The sequence below is a fragment of the Callithrix jacchus genome, chromosome 16 (genome assembly GCF_049354715.1).
Source record: "Callithrix jacchus isolate 240 chromosome 16, calJac240_pri, whole genome shotgun sequence".
In the NCBI taxonomy this organism is placed as follows: domain Eukaryota; kingdom Metazoa; phylum Chordata; class Mammalia; order Primates; family Cebidae; genus Callithrix; species Callithrix jacchus.
In genome coordinates, this window is record NC_133517.1 from 21,788,398 (window position 1) to 21,805,383 (window position 16,986).

Here is a 16,986-nt window from a genome sequence, read left to right on the forward strand (position 1 = left end):
TGCACTGTACTTTCCTTTGTTAATCTTCGCAATAACCAGGTAAGGAAAAAGTTATCTTCATTCTGCAAATAAAAAACCCTGAAGCTCAGAGTAGCTAAAGGTTTGCCCACAGTCATAAAACAGTGAGTCAGAATTGGAATTAAGGTGAGAAGGCTCAACTGTTAACTGCCAATACACTGACAGTCTACTCTCTGAAGCCATTTAGACACTTAAAAAGCCAAGGTAACTCCTTTGCAGATGTTAGCTGTTGTTTGGAGCTAGCTGGATTAATATTTGGGGCATTTGACTTTCCTAAATGTGTCTAAATGAAACCATGTGGGTCCCACCCATTGTATTATGTCTGGCTTTGCCCAACATTATTGACCAATACTTATTTTTATTACCATTATTTTAGGGACACGGTTTCACTCTGTTGCCTAGGCTGGTGCAGTGGTGCAAACACACCTCATTGTAGCCTTGGATGCCTGGACTTAAGTGATTCTCCTGCCTAAGGCTCCCATGTGACTAGGACTAAAGGTGGCACGTAATGCCACCATGCTTGGCTATTTATTTGTTTGTTTTTTGTAGAGATAGAGTCTCATGATGTTGCCCAGATTGGTCTCAAACCAGTAGCCTCAAGCAATCCTTCAGTCTAGGCCTTCCAAAGAGCTGGGATTACAGGTGTGAGTCACTGTGCCTGGCCCTCAATGCTTATGAATGTGTGAGGTCTTGTGGTCAAATCCTTAGAAAAGCGTGGCCTGTAAAGCTTAACGTGATGTGGCCCTGTGCCTCCTGGCCATTCTCTCTCCTTTTATGTGACTTGTCTCATGGCTCTGGATGCCCAGCCATCCCACCATGCTCTCAGCATTTCCTAGAGTAGTCTGCCCCTTCCCCACTCAGTTCCTCTGTACAGGCTGTTTCCTTGGTCTTTAAGGCTCATTCTCCTCTTTGTTATCTAAAGCTTACTCATTCATTCTTCAGGTCTCAACCTGCATCTCACTTCCTCAGGGAAGCTTTCCCTAACCCTCTTGTTTAGGTCAGACTCCCCTGTTGGTACTCTTATAATCCCCTGTATTTCTCTATTAAAGCACCCAACACAAGTGTAACTTATTAATTATTTCTTTAATAATTTCTTTAAGGTATAACTTCCCCCACTAAACTGTAAGTTCTAAGAAGCCGAGAACCATATTTTATTTTATGCTACTGTCTCCTAGCATACATATCTGGCATATAATCAAGGTCTAATAAATATTTGTTGAGTAAGGCCAGGTGTAGTGGCTTGCCCCTGTAATCCCAACACCTGTGGGAGGCCAAGGCAGGAGGATTTCTTGAACCCAAGAGTTCCAGACCAGCCTGAGCAACATAGAGAGAACTCTTCTTTACAAAAAAATTTAAAAATTAGCCAAGTGTGCTGACACATGCCTGTAGTGCCAGCTTCTTGGGAGACTGAGGTAGGAGGATCATTTGAGCCCAGGTGTTAGAGATTACAGTGAACTGTGACTGCACCACTCTACTCTAGTCTGGGTGACAGAGTGAGACCCTGTTCCTAAAAATATAGATATACATAAATATATGTATATGTATATATTTATGCATATAATATGTACACATACATAATATATATACATACACCCTTGTATTACACGCATATTATATATTTATACATATATAACATAAAATGTACATATAATATACATATATGTGTACATATATGCATGTATTTTATAAAATTATATATATATATATTTGTTGAACAAACCAGTGCATTTCAGTGTTTATAAAATATTTTTTGTGAACTACAAATTTTTTTTGTTTTTTGAGACAGAGTCTTGCTCTGTTGCCCAGGCTGGAATGCTGCGGTGTGATCTCGGCTCACTGCAAACTCTGCCCCCAGGTTCAACTGATTCTCCTATACAAATGATATTGCCATTATCGTTATTTGTACTCTGATTACTTGAAGTTTATTTTTTATGTTAATGATGTTGGTAATAAATAATGAATTTGTATTTGTTAAACAAATTGTAATAACTTTTTATTAGAATAGCTGAGCCTAACTTTGGCCTGCATTGTAGCTTCAGGTGACATGTATGGGAAGGACCTGAGTTAACTGGGCACAGGCAGGATCATTTTCATTTGATCACCTGAATTGTGCCAGGAATCTGAGCTAGGTGAAAAATCTCTGAATTCCTCATTTGACCTCTTTCCGATAAGGTGGATAAGTTAATCCTAAGAGATTCATAATCAAACCAGAAGAGTTTTGGCAATCTTTCTGGTTCTACTTGTTCCCAGGAGAAAGTCTGTGTTTGCAGACAAATGTGTTTGCTTTATTTTTGGTCAGAAAACATAGACCAAGTTATGCAAGGTGCTCTCAATTTCTGCCAGAGTTGCCAAAACATGAAAATAAATTCAGTGCTAAAATTTATAAAATAGTTTTATAAATGCCCTGAAACCTGGTATCTGCTACTCTTCTGCTTTTTAAGAGATTTTTGTTGTTTTTATTCCTAATCTCCTGTTTTACAGCATATTAAGCAGATTTTGGGCAGCAGGAATGATTTACATTTAAAAAAATATTGCATGCCTTTTGCCTGAGCTATCGGCAGTTCAAGAAGTAATCACATTTAAAAGAGGAGTTGGCAAAAACAAAGCTATTATCCTCACTACAGCAATGGATTTCATACACCATGGCGTTTGGGTAGAGAAATGTATTGTGCATTAAGCTTTCTTTGGTGTTTCTCAAATTAAAATCACATGTAACTTCCTTTTTGACTAAAATGAAGTTATCTTAACTACAGAGTCTCTAAGGACTAACCACTTTTTTTAAGTTCATTATGTGTGGGAAAGCACTTGGTAAACATGTTAAGGTACTTAGTAAAGAGTCTATCCAAGAGTAATTACTGTGGTTATAAGTATTTTTTTAAATTGATGCATAACAGATATACATTGTTTCAGAAGGTCATGTTTTCTTACTCTAATTTCTTATAAATCATTTTAGCTTTTAAGTGTATCGAATCTTGAATTTGGGTATTTTGAGTGTCTTAAATAGGTGTGTATACTCTAAATCCACATTATGAGTTTAAGCAAATAGGGTTAGGATTCGGGTTTGGGTTTAACTGCTGAACTGCCATGTTTGTGGTTCATTAACTACTGTAGAGCCCCTAAGTTACCCAGACAAAGCCAGAGTCTGTCATTAGCTTGGATGGAGACTATGGTTGTTTGTTCACTTACCCAATGAGTATAATGAGCATATAATATGTTCAAGCCACTATCCTAGGCCTTTGGGATGTTTGGTACAGAGATGTACAAAACCGACTCCATCACTCAGGAACTTACAGTCTAGCAAAATAGTGATGATATTAGTAGTCATAATAATAGATTAACATTCACTGAGAGCTTATTATATGCTAAATACTGCTTTAGAATCTTATGCAGATTATCTCATACAATCCTCACAACCCTATGAGTAGGAACAATTATTATTTTGACTCTCATTTTAAGATGAGAAGAGGGGTTAGGTAACTTACTGAAAGTCGAGTTTGAAGTTTTTTAGCTATAAACCAAAGGGATGTTCGAAGACTTAATGGCAGATATGACAAGAACATCCAACAATGGAAAAGGACCGCAATCATAGCCCTGCAGCAGAGTCCAGGCGACCAATAAATTCTCCTTAATTCCTGAATTACAAGTACATCCCAGTGTTTGGGAGAGGATCAAATAGACTGAGAAATTAGCCTGTAGGCTGAATATCAGGTCTAAACATAAAACCAGATGTTTGTAAGAACTTGGTAAATAAAATATTAAGCTGAGAATGCAATTCAGTAGATACTTTATTCTGTGCCACACATCATGTAAGACTCTCTGGGTAGAGAACAGAAATGAGGAAGATGTGAACTCTCATCTCAAGTAGTTTGGAGTGGAGAGAGATCCAAGGGTTAGTATTGATTCCTATTTGAGGTTTGGTGACCCTTAGAGAGTCACTAGCTTCCTGGAGCTTCTTGGAAAACATTAATTTTCTAATCTGTGGAACTCAGGGAGGGAGCAGGGCGATTATTTTTTAAGGGACCTCAAGTCATCAGTGGCCACTTCCAAAAGATGTGCAACTTCCTTCACATACATATTTTATTCCATTTAGCTGGTACTGTTTTCTTTTTGGTGATACTGTATTAGTCTGAAATTTGAAACCCTACAAGGCGGAAAAATGGATTTGAACTGTTAAATAATTTGGTCTAAGTAAGCTCTGTACATAAACATGCAATTATGTGAATTGCTGTTATTGATGTTGAAATGTAACTATTTACCCAGTGAAAGTTAAAGGTGTTCCCTAATTAAAGTATTTTAAATTTATGCTGATATTTGTACAGTTTGAGAAGCCATAATTATGTTCAAATGAATTCTTTGTGCTTCAGGGAATATATGGCTATAGAAAATAATAATGTTGCTCTAATTGTTTTGTGTTTATTTAATGATATGATGGTTTATGCACTGTTAATGTTCAGATACAACAGGTTGTTAATGATGTGAGTTTTAAAACAGTAAACTGTTATAAAAAGAATCTTCTGTGACTGGGCAATTTATTTTTTGTTGTATTATGCTAAAGCACGATTTTTTCCCAATGTTGGATGATAAATACCATGTATTGCTTTAATACCTGGTTCTTATGTAAGTCTGCTGGGATATGACTTTCAAAGGTTCATGCTTAGTGGGTTCTTAGAATGTAAACACTCTGATCTTTATCCATCTTCATAGATAATACATACTTCTGAATACTCTCAGCAACTGGCATACTGGTAAGTGGAGAGATGGGTAAACAGAAAGGAAAAATGACATGAACATCTCATCTTTTACCCAGTTCCTTAACTATCTGTAGCACTGAGAGGGCATGCTACTCCCCACAATTGGGTTTGTGGGTTTTTTTGTTTGTTTTTTTCTCTCTAGAGCCTGAGTGATCTCTGTTCAATGAAATCTTCTTTGAAACAACTATAGCTGCTTAAACTACGGAACAAGACTGCTTTGTTCAAATCACCAAAGCACAATTCTCTGGGAATTGGGTATTGAATCTTCAGAATAAAGAGGCCAAAGAAGTCATCATTTAGTTCTGCATTAATATACTCATAGAAAAGGACATTAGGTTTTACTTGTCATGGGAAAAGTATGCAGTTTGGCAGAGTTGGAAAGTGTCCAGAATCTAAAGTCAGGTGGTCCTGGGTTCAAATCATGGCTCTGAAAACTGTTAGCTGTGATTGTGGTCAAGTTACTTATTGATATGGTTTGGCTCTGTGTCTCCACTCAAATCTCATCTAAAATTATAAATGTCATAATCCCCAGTGTCAAGGGAGGGGCCTGGTGAGAGGCGACTGGATCATGGGGACAGTTTCCCCCAGGCTGTTCTCATGATAGTGAGTTCTCATGATATCTTATGGTTTTGTAAGTGTTTGATAGTTCCTCCTTAACACTCGCTCTCTCTTGCCTGCCGCATGTAAGATGTGCCTGCTTTCCCTTCCACTATGATTGTAAGTTTCCCATGGCCTCCTCAGCCATGCAGAATTGTGAGTCAATTAAACCTCTTTCCTTTATAAATCACTCAGTCTCAGGGAAGTTCTTTATAGCAGTGTGAAAATGGACTAATATAGGAAATTTGCATCAGGAGTTTGTGGGCCCTGCTATAAAGATACTTGAAAATGTGGAAGTGACTTTGGAACTTTGGAAGCAACTTTGGAACTGGATAATGGACAGAGGTTGGAACAGTTTGGAGGAATCAGAAGTAGACAGGAAGTTATGGGAACATTTGAAACTTCCTAGAGACTTGTTGAATGGTTCTGACTAAAATCTTGATAGTGATGTGGAGAATGAAGTCCAGGCTGAGGTGGTCTCAGATGAAGATGAAGAATGTATTGGTAACTGGAGTTAAGGTCACTCTTTCTGTGCTTTAGCAGAGAGAATGGTGGCATTTTGCTCCTGCCCTAGAGATCTGTGGAACTTTGACCTTGAGAGGTATTTAAGGTATCTGGTGGAAGAAATTTATAAGCAGCAAAGCATTCAAGAGGTGACAGCATAAAAGTTTTAAAAAATTGCAGCCTGACCATGTGGTAGAAAAGAAAACCCCATTTTCTGCAAAGAAATTCAAACCAGCTGCAGAAACTTACATAAGTAATGAGGAATTTAATGTTAATCCCCAAGACAAAGGGGAAAATGTCTGCAGGGCAAGTCAGAATCCTTCATGGCAGCCCCTCCGATATGATTTGGCTGTGTCTCCACCCAAAACCTCATTTTGAATTGCAATCTGAATTATAATCCCCACTTTGGAGTAGGGGCAGTTTCCCCATGCTGCTCTTGTGATAGTGAGTGAATTCTCATGAAATCTGATGGCTTCATAAGGGGCTCTTCCGCTCTTCACTCTGCATTTCTCTCTCCTGCCACTATGTGAAGGGAATGTTTGCTCCCTCTGCCACCATGATTGTAAGTTTCCTGAGGCCTCCCCAGCCATCTGCAACTGTGAGTCAATTAAACCTCTTCCCTTTGTAAATTAACCAGTCTCAGACAGTTCTTTACGGCAGTGTAAACATGGACTAATCCATACTCCCATCACAAGCCCATAGGCCTAGGAGGGAAAATGGTTTCCTGAGCCAGGCCCATGGCCCTGCTGCTTTGTGCAGCTTCAGGACTTGGCACCCTGCAACCCAGCCACTCTAGCTCCAGCTGTGGCTTAAAAAGGCAAAGGTACAGTTTGGCCTTTTTTTAGGCCTGTTGCTTCAGAGGGTGCAAGCCCCAAGTCTTGACAGCTTCCACAGGGTGTTGGGCCTGTGGGTGCACAGAATTCAAGAGTTGAGCTTTGGCAGCTTCTTCCTTGATTTTAGAGGATGTATGAAAACACCTGAATGTCCAGGCAGAAGTCTGCTGCACGGGCAGACCCCTCATGGAGACTCTCTTCTAGGGCAATATGGAATAGAAATGTGGGGTTGGAGCCCCTACACAGTGCTCTACTGGGGCACTGCCTAGTGGAGCTGTGAGAAGAGGGCCACCATCCTTCAGACTCCAGAAAGGCAGATTCACCAAGAGCTGCACTGTGTGCCTGGAAAAGCCACAGTCACTCAACATCAGTCCACAAGGGCTGAACCCTGCAAAGCCATGGGGATAGAGCTTCCCAAGGCTGTGGGAGGCCACCTCTTGCAACAGCATGCCTGGATGAAAGACATGGAGTTGAAAGAGATTATTTTGGAGTTTTAAGATTTAATGACTGCTGCATTAGATTTCAGACTTGCATGGGGCCTGTAGTCCCTTTGTTTTGGCCAATTTCTCCCATTTGGAATGGGAGCATTTATCTAATGCCAGTACTCTCATTGCACCTTGAAAGTAATTAACTTGTTTTTGATTTTACAGGCTCATAGGTGGAGGGGACTTCCCTTGCCTCAGATGAGACTTTGGACTTGGACTTTCGGGTTAATGCTAGAATTAGTTAAAATGTTGGGGGACTGTTGGGAAGATATGATTGGTTGTGAAATGTAGAAAGGACAGGAGATTTGACAGGGGCCAGGGGCAGAATGATATGGTTTGGCTCTATACCCCCACCCGAGTCTCATCTCAAATTGTAATTGCTGTAATTCCCACATGTTGAGGGATGGACCTCATGGGAGGTGACTGGATCATGGGGGTGGTTTCCCCCATGATGTTCTTGTGACAGTGAGTTCTCATGAGATCTGGTAGTTTTATAAGTGTTTGACAGTTCTTCCTTCACACTTGCTCTCTCTTGCTTGCCGCCATCTAAGATGTACGTGCTTCCTCTTCATCTTCCACCATGATTATAAGTTTCCTGAGGTCTCCCCAGCCGTGTGGAACTGTGAATCAATTAAACTTCTTTCCTTTATAAATCACCCAGTCCCAGGGAAGTTCTTTATAGCAGTGTGAAAATGGACTAATGCACTTATCTTCTTCAAGTCCCAGGTATTTATTTTATAGAGGTTTTCTTAATAGCAGCACTATTGACATTTTAGACCAGATAATTTTTTGCTGTAGGAGGCTGCCTTGTGTATCGTAGGATGTTTAGCATCTCTACCCACTAGATACCAGTAGCACTTTCTCCCAGTTATTAAAAACCAAAAATGTCTCTACCCATTTCACATTGTACTAGGATAAGTCACCCCTAGTGGGAACCACTCCTTTAGGTGTCAAATTATGGGTAATAGATCTCATTTCACAGTTAGTAGGCAGAATAATAGCTCCTCAAGATGTTCACATTCTAATCCTTGGGAACTGTGAATATGTTACCTTTCATAGGAAAGGGAAATTAAGGTTGCATTTGTGACCCTAAAACTGAAGATTATTCCAGAATATTTGTATAGATGCAAAGTAATCACAAGGGTCCTTAAAACTGAAAGGGTGAGGCAGAAGAGGTTGGAGTGATGTGAAAAGGACTTAAGTTGTTTTTTCTGGATTTGAAGATGGATGAAGGGGTCCATGAGCCATAGACTGTGAACAGCCTCTAAAGCTGGAAAAGAGAAGAAAACAGATCCTACCAAGGAAAGAACACAGCCTTGTTGACCCCTTTATTTTAGCTCAGTGATACTCATGTCAAACTTCTGACTTACATAACTGTAAGATAATAAATGTGGACAATAAATGTGTTTTAAGCCATCAAGGTGGTGGTAACTTGTTATAGCAACAAAAGAAAACTAGTACAATATGGCTACTGTGGAAATTGTGAGATAATGCACATAAGTTATTGTCATCTGGAAATAGTAACTGCTTAATAAATGCTAGTGATTTTGAAAACTATTTTAGTAAAAAGACTGGGTCATAATGCATTAATCTACAAGTTTTAATGGTTTCCTAGGGCTTTTAAATGGATTCATGAATTTTATGCAATATGCTGTCCAGAAATGCCACTTGTTCAATTGTAACAAGAAACTCCTCACTCTACCTTGGTATTCATGCGCGTGCTGGTGTGTTTCACCTCACAGTTCTGCACTGTATGTTCCCAGCTGTCTGAGTCCTTGACTCCACTTTCCTCTTTGGCCTGTCTTCTTGTGGACATTGCTCTAGACATGCACATTTGGCTCTGGTCCTTGGAGCTCTCTCAAATGTGATTTTTTTTTTCTGGTCTTCTGGCTTCTCGCAAAGCAGCTGTGATAGAACATGTAAGTCTTATCACAAACCCATTGTATCCACACAAGTTGTTAACAAACCCATTGCATCCACACAAATTGTTATCAAACCCATTGTATCCACACAAGTTGTTCTACCCACTGAATACTGGTAACACTTTCTCCCAGTCATAGAAAAATAAAACTATCTGTACACAGTGCACATTTTAGGATAAGTCACCCATAGCTGAGAATCAGCCAGTCTCATTCCTGGGGTGAAGATAGGACAACTGGGGTAGATTTGTTTCAGGAATTTTGATGCTGTTGTTAGGTGCCATTACATTTAGGATCATTATGTCTATCTGGTGATTGACCTTTTGGTGTTACAAAATATTCCTATTTGTTGCCAGTAATTTTCTTTTCACTAAAGACTAATTTATCTGATATTAATATAATCATTGCTGCTTTTTAAAATGAATTCTTGCATGATATATCTTTTTTCATCCTTTCTCCTTCAACCTACCTATATCATTGTATTTGAAGTGACTTTCTTTAAGAAAGTTTATGGTTGGATCATTTTTTTCATCTACTCTGACAATTTCTGTCCATTTTGATGTAATTAAACTATTTACATTTAAGGTAATTATTGATACATTAGGGTTAAAATGTACAGTTTTATTATTATTCTTAGTTTTGTTTTCCCATTTCTCATTTATCTGTTTCCTTTTTTCTTATTCTGTGGGCTATTTCAATATTTTTAGCATCTTATTTTGATTTATATATAGTAATTTGTAGTATATCACTTTGTGTATATTTCTTAGTTGTTGTCTAGGTATTATTACAATATACACATGTACTTTATCATAATCTATCAATATCAACTTTTTACCATTTTGAATGAAGTATAGAAAATGTACTTCCCTTTGGGCACATTTACCCTCCATTTAAATATAATTGGTCTGAGTGCTACGATTCATTGATCACCACATCAGATGATGCTGTACATTTTTCATCAACCATCAAATATTATTTAAGCAGTACATAAAGCATAAGGATGACATATAGATCAATGGAATAGAATTGAGAGTTCAGAAAGAAACCTTGACAATTATGGTTAACTGAATTTCAACAAGGATACCAAGACATTTCAATGGGGAAAAAATAGTCTTCTCAATAATCTTCTCATAAGAACTCACTGTCACATGAACATCATGAGGGAAACCACCCCCATGATCCAATCACCTCCTGCCAGGTCCATCCCTCAACATATGGGAATTATAGCAATTACAATTTGAGATGAGACTTGGGTGGAGGTATAGAGCCAAATCATTCTCAATCTGTATGCAAAAGAATGAAGCTGGAATCCTTACCTCACACCATATACAAAAATTAACATTTTTCCCAAAAAGGTACACAAATGGCCAACAAGCACAAGGGAAGATACTTAACACTATTAGTCACTAGAAAAGTACAAATCAAAACGACATGAGATACCACTTTAGGCCTACTAGAATGGCTATAATAAAAAAGTCAGATAATACCATTGTTGGTAAGCATATAAAAAGTTGGAAGTATTGTACACTGCTGTGGGAATGTACAGTAATTCAACCACTTTCAAAAATATCTAGAGTTACTAAACAAACCAGCAATTTCATTTCTAGATATCTACTCAAGATAATTAAAAACATATGTCCCTACAAACACTTGTACATGAATGTTCATAACTGCACTATTCATGAGATCCCCAAAGTGGAAATACTGAAATACCCATCAACTGAAGAATGAATAAAGATGGGGGCTAGATATAATCTCTAGAAAGAAAAAGTTTTATAACGGAATGGTCAGTAGAACAAGCCATAGTTCCTGTTCCTACAGGTGTTCCAAAGACCATAACTGATATACTTCCTCCTCCTCCTCCATACCCATTTTCTATTTTCTCAACCCTTGGTTAGCATCTCAGTCTCTCTGGATTCCTTGCTTGGTGGAATGACCTACACTCTCACCTCTGGACTGAGGCGTTGGTTGCCTTCCCCTCATCAGGCCATTCACCTGTTTGTTTTTATGTACTGAGAATAGTAGCACCAAGGGATGTTTCAATGAGTCCTTTGAGTTGCAGGCTCTTTCCTGACCCATAAAGTAGTAGCAACCTGATTTCTTCCTTATAATCAGAGCCAGTTGGCCCTGTCTATAGAGTAACTATTTTAATTGCCTGTTGGTTCATGAATATGAGGAATCACCAGGCCTCAGTTGTAGTTTTGAGATTAGGGAAACATCATATCCCTAGTGAAAGTTTATCTCCTTCCTGAGAATCAGAACTTCGAATCCAATAGACCACAGAGTTGCAGGGATGGAAAATACAAATTCTGCAAGTTAGATCATAGGGCTCACACAGAGTGGATCCAGTCTTATTTCTACCCCTTGGGTCCTGAACCTGTGCAGTGAACTTGTCAGGTATAAGACCAAATGTCATGCAACTATTGAGAATTATACTATCCTGAGGGACTGTGCAGTACCACTGCAGGATGTTGTCTACAAATGTGCATCTTAATAGAAACTTTCCAAAGTTCTATCAGGCTGGTGCTCTGGGTAACACAGTATGTGATAGGACCTAGGTTCCATGGACCTGTGCCCACGATCCCATCTCATTTTGCTGTAAAATGACTCTTTTGGCCTGTGGCCTGTGTAATCCTTGTACAACAGGATCCCGTGTTGGTAAACTGCGTTATAATCCCCTGTAGACTGGTGCCATCAAAGGTACTGCAGGGAGAAAAGTCACATCCTTATCCAAAGTTAGCATCAAAGATGAATTATATCCTTTCAGGACTGAAAAGATGCAAAATATTCCATTTATCCAAGATGCTAGCTGGCCTCCTTAAGGGGTACTGTATTGAGAAGACATTTGGTCGTAGTGCTTCCCAATTTGGTATTCAGCAATAGAAATAACTGGGTCAGCTATGGTGAAAGAGAACCTGTGATACTGAACCCATGCCCAACCTCCAACCCCACCACCATGGCGACCCTGTATGTAGCATGCTATGCAAGCACTGGAACAGCTAAGAAGAGTTACTCAGTCTACCTTGTTTTTGAATATCTCCTCTGCAGTTTGTGTTTTCTGGTGGGTATTACAGTGATACAGAAAGATCTACACTCCTTGTGGCCACTCCTTAAAGCCCATCCACATGTATCTTCCCCAGACATTCTTCTTTCTGATTTTCCAGTTTCACTGCTTCCAGGCCCTGAGTAACCTACCAGGCCATTCACCACCACCCACTCCCCTACTGGGGCTGGAGACAACAAATATAGAAAACATGTAGAGGGATTTTCTATAAAGAGGAACAGGGACTTGGGGGATGATTGAGAGGGAAAAGGGGTCCAGATAGTTTTTTTTTTAAGATGAGAAGAAATCAGAGTATGACAGTATGCTGATGGAAATAATCCCAATGAAACAGAAACTATGATGTAGTAGAGAATTACTGAAGATGGGTTTCAGTAGCTTTAAGATGCACTGTAAATGGTAGTATGTTATTTGAAGCCAAATTATGACATATTTTAATCATTTCTATGTAAATTTAATGGGATTGTATAAATTAATTATTCAAGAAACATATAAGCATCATCTGGGAGCTAAGGGTGTGCTGTTTTTAGGGGTATAAATATAAATAAGAACTTCTTAAGGAATTCACAATGAGAGAGATGATTGTGGAAAAAGTTAATTGCAATTCAATGTGAGAAAAGCTATAATAGAAGCCAGGGAAGAAGGATCTTCATTTTGATACCATATACCCCCAATACTCAAATAACTGCTTACATATATAGAATGTAAATGCAAAAGATATACAACTTGTTCTTTCAGGATTTTAAAATATCTTTTATCTGTTGTTCTTGTACTCACAGGAAAAAATCAAAAGAGAAGTTACTTCTTTTTAATTTGCCCTCTTTTTTTCTTACTGCAAAATGGATAGAGAAATGATGTAAATGTAAATGTGGTTATAAAAAGTTACAATTATGAATAATTGGTACTGTCAGTTACAGATTCTGATGAATTGCTGATATGTAGAATCACTAAGATAATTGGCAGAGGAATGTTATAAAATCAGATAATGCTTCTCTAGGAAATTATCAGGGAAAAATAGGATTAAAATAGAGAAAATGAAGCTGATATTTTTGGGTTTTACTGTCTTTTACCGAGAATGCATTATGCATAAAATTGCATGTCATGAGTCCATTTCTAGAGGGTTCACCTTGAAGAGGAAAAGACAGTGTGCAATTCTAAGAATAACAATGTAAGTCCAAAGCCAGAAAACACCTTTACATTTAAAAAAATTGTATTACATCTCTCACACCTATACCACGGAGATATAACATCTTCAGAGGAAAACATGGATGAGGACCAAATGGAGCTGACTCTTGGCAATAGGCAACAATGGCATTTACCAGTGACCAGAGCTGCTCAGAGCCAAACCAAGAGCTGTCTCCTCTCTCACATCCAATTAACCTCATTAAACTGCCCCCACATCCTTCACAAAATATACTTTTTTTGCCTTAAGAAATTAAGATAATTTTTCTAATTTTTCAAACTTATTAAATATAAATTATTTTTATTTTCATGATATATATTAATATATAATTAAATAAGTATTGAGCCAAATTAGAACTCATTGACATATTTTTTAAATGTTTTATTAAATGTTTAAAAAATTTGGAGGTGGCCAAGCAGGATGACTGAATAGATGCATCTGCCAATCATTTCCACCATGGGAAGAACAAATTTTAACAACTATCTGCACACAGAATATCACCTTCATAAGAACCAAAAATCAGGTAAGCAATCACAGTACCTGGTTTTAACTTCATATTGCTAAAAGAGGCACTGAAGGGAGTAGGACAGATGGTCTTGAATTGTGATACACTCCCTTCCCCATACCCCAGCAGTGGTAGCATGACACAAAGAGAAAATCTGTGTTCTTAGGGGAGGGAGAGCACAATGATTGGGGGAGTTTACATTGAACTCAGTGCTGTCCTGTAGCAGAGGAAAGCAAAACTGTGCTGAACTCAGCTGGCACCCACCCATGGAGGAAGCATTTTGGTGAGCCCTAACCAGAGGAAAAGTGCCCATTCCAGATGTCAGAACTTGTGTTTCTGGGCAAGTCTTGCCACCATGGACTAAAGAGCTTTGGAATTCTAAGTGAACGTGAAAGACAGTCTAGGACTCGAGGACTCAAAATCTTTAGGCAACTCCAAAATCTTTAGGCTGGGCTGAGAGCCAGTGGACCGGGGTGGTACATGATCTAGTGAGATACTACACGGTTTGGTTAGGGAGTGCTTGTGCCACCCCTCCCCAAATACCAGGCAGTGCAGTTTGTAACCATGAAAGTGACTCCTTTCTTTTGCTTGTAGAGAGGAGAGAGAAGAGTAAAGAGGATTTTGTCATCAATCTTGGATACTGCCTCAGCCACAGTAGAATAAGGCACCAGGCAGGTCTGGAAGCCCCCATCCCAGGCCCTAGCTCCCGGATGACATTTCTAGACACACCCTGGGAAAGAAGGGAGCCACTGCCTTGAAGGGAAGGAACCAGTCTGGCAGGATCCATTAACTACTGACTAAAGTGCCCTGAGGCCCTGAATAACCACTACCAACACCCAGGTAGTACACTGTGAACCTTGGATGAGACCCTGAGACATGCTGGCTTCAACTAACAGCTTGGCCACAGAGTAGTAGAGCACCAAGTGGGCTCTTAGGGTCCCTGAGTCCAGGCCTAGGCTCTTGGACAGCATTTCTGGGCCTGCCTGGGGCAAGAAGGGAGTCCACTGCCTTGTATGGTAAGTCCTAGACCTGGCATCACTCACCAAAAGCTGACTGAAGAGCCCTTGGGCCTTAAGTCAACACTGGCAGTGGCCTGGCAGAACGCCCCATGAATTGGTGGTGGTGGTGGCCATCGGGAGAGGATCCTCTGCCCTTGGAAAGGGGAGGGAAGAGTGAGAATGACTTTGTCTTGTGGCTTGAATGCCACATTAGCCATAGTAGAATAAAACACTAGGTAGATTTTGAAGGTTTTCAACTCCAAGCCCTAGCTTCCAGACAATATCTCTGGACCTACCTGGGGCCTAGGGGAACTTGCCACCCTGAAAAGGACACAAACCTGGCTGGCTTTGTTATATGCTGATCGCCAAGCCATAGGGCCTTGAGTGAACATAGGTAGTAGCCAGGTAGTGGTTACAGTGGGCCTTGGGTGAGATTCAGTGTTGTGCTGGCTTCAGGTCTGACCCAGGACAGTGTTAGTGGTGGCCACAGGAGTGCTTGTGTCACATCGTCCCCAGCACCAAGTGGCTCAGCACACAGAGAGAGAATCTGTTTGTTGGGAGGAAGTAAGTGAAGAGAACAAAAGCCTCCACCTGGTAATCCAGAGACTTCTTCTGGATCTTATTCAAGACCACCAAGGTAGTACCTCTATGAGTGCAGGAACCATAGCATTACTGGGCTTGGGGCCCAAGTACCTTCGAATACCTGGAAAGCCTTCCAAAGAAGAATGGGCACAAACAAGCCCAGATTGCAAAGACTATAATATCTAACACTTCAATGCCCAGACACAGACGAACATCCACAAGCATCAAAACCATCCAGAAAAACATGACCTCACCAAATGAACCTAACAGAGAAACAGAGATATGTAACCTTTCAAATAGAGAATTCAAAATAGCTGTTTTGAGGAAACTGAAAGAAAAGCAAGATAACATAGAGAAGGAATTCAGAATTCTATCAGATTTCTGTAATCTCAGCACTTTGAGAGGCCAAGGTAAGAGGATCACTTAAGTTTGAGAGTTCAAGACCAGCCTGGGCAACATGGTGAAACCCCATTTCTACTAAAAATACAAACATTAGCTGGGCATGGTGGTGCACACCTGTAGTCCCAGCCACTCAGGAGGCTGAGGCACAAAAATCACTTAAACCCAGGTGGTAGAGGTTGCAGTGAGCCAAGATCATGCTACTATACTTCAGCCTGAGTGATACAGTGAGACTCCATCTTGAAAAAAAAAAAAGAATCATATCAGGTAAATTTAATAGAGATTGAAATAACTAAAAAGAATCAAGCAGAAACTCTATAGTTGAAAATGCAATTGATATACTGAAGAATACATGAGTCTCTTAATAGCAGAACTGACCAAGGCGAAGAAAGAATTAGTGAGCCTGAAGATAGGCTGTTTGAAAATATACTCAAAGGAGATGAAAGAAAAAGAATGAAGAAGAATTAAGCATGTCTATAACATTTAGAAAATAGCCTCAAAAGGGCAAATCTAAGAATTATTGATCTTCCTTCTTTTTCATCCTCTTCCTGGTTGCTGCCGGCTGTCCCAGTCCATGCCCACTCCCAGCACATCTCATCACCATACCTCAGAAAATTAAGGAAATCAGGGACTTTCTGCTCACAGCCCAATGAAAGGTTGCCAAATCTGTCAAGATCAAGAAAAATAAGGACAAGATGAAGTTTAAAGTTTGATGCTGCAGATACTTTTACACCCTGGTCATCACTGGCAAGGAGAAGGCAGAGAAACTGAAGCAGCCCCTGCCTTCTGGTTTGGCAGTGAAGGAACTGAAGTAAACCAAACACACTGATTTGAACTGTATTAAAATACTAAAAATAAAAAAAATTATTGATCTTAAAGAAGAGATGGAGGTAGAAAGTTTATTCAAAAAGGTAAAACTCCCCAAAATCAAGGATAACAAAAGGGGCTGGGTACGGTGGCTCATGCCTGTAATCCAGCACTTTGGGAGGCTGAGGCAGGTGGATCACTTGAGGTCAGGAGTTTGAGACCAGCCTGGAAAACACAGAAAAACACTGCCTCTACTAAAAATACAAAAAAATAGCTGGGCATCATGGCATGTGCCTGTAATCGCAGCTACTTGGGAGGCTGAGATATGAGAATCACTTAAGCCC

General features: G+C 39.6%; 1 pseudogene; it reads left to right on the forward strand.

The window, feature by feature from the left end:
• Window positions 1–16,650, forward strand: part of LOC144579680 (large ribosomal subunit protein eL38 pseudogene) — a 66,880-nt pseudogene extending 50,230 nt beyond the window's left edge.
• The last annotated feature ends 336 nt before the right edge of the window (window positions 16,651–16,986 follow it).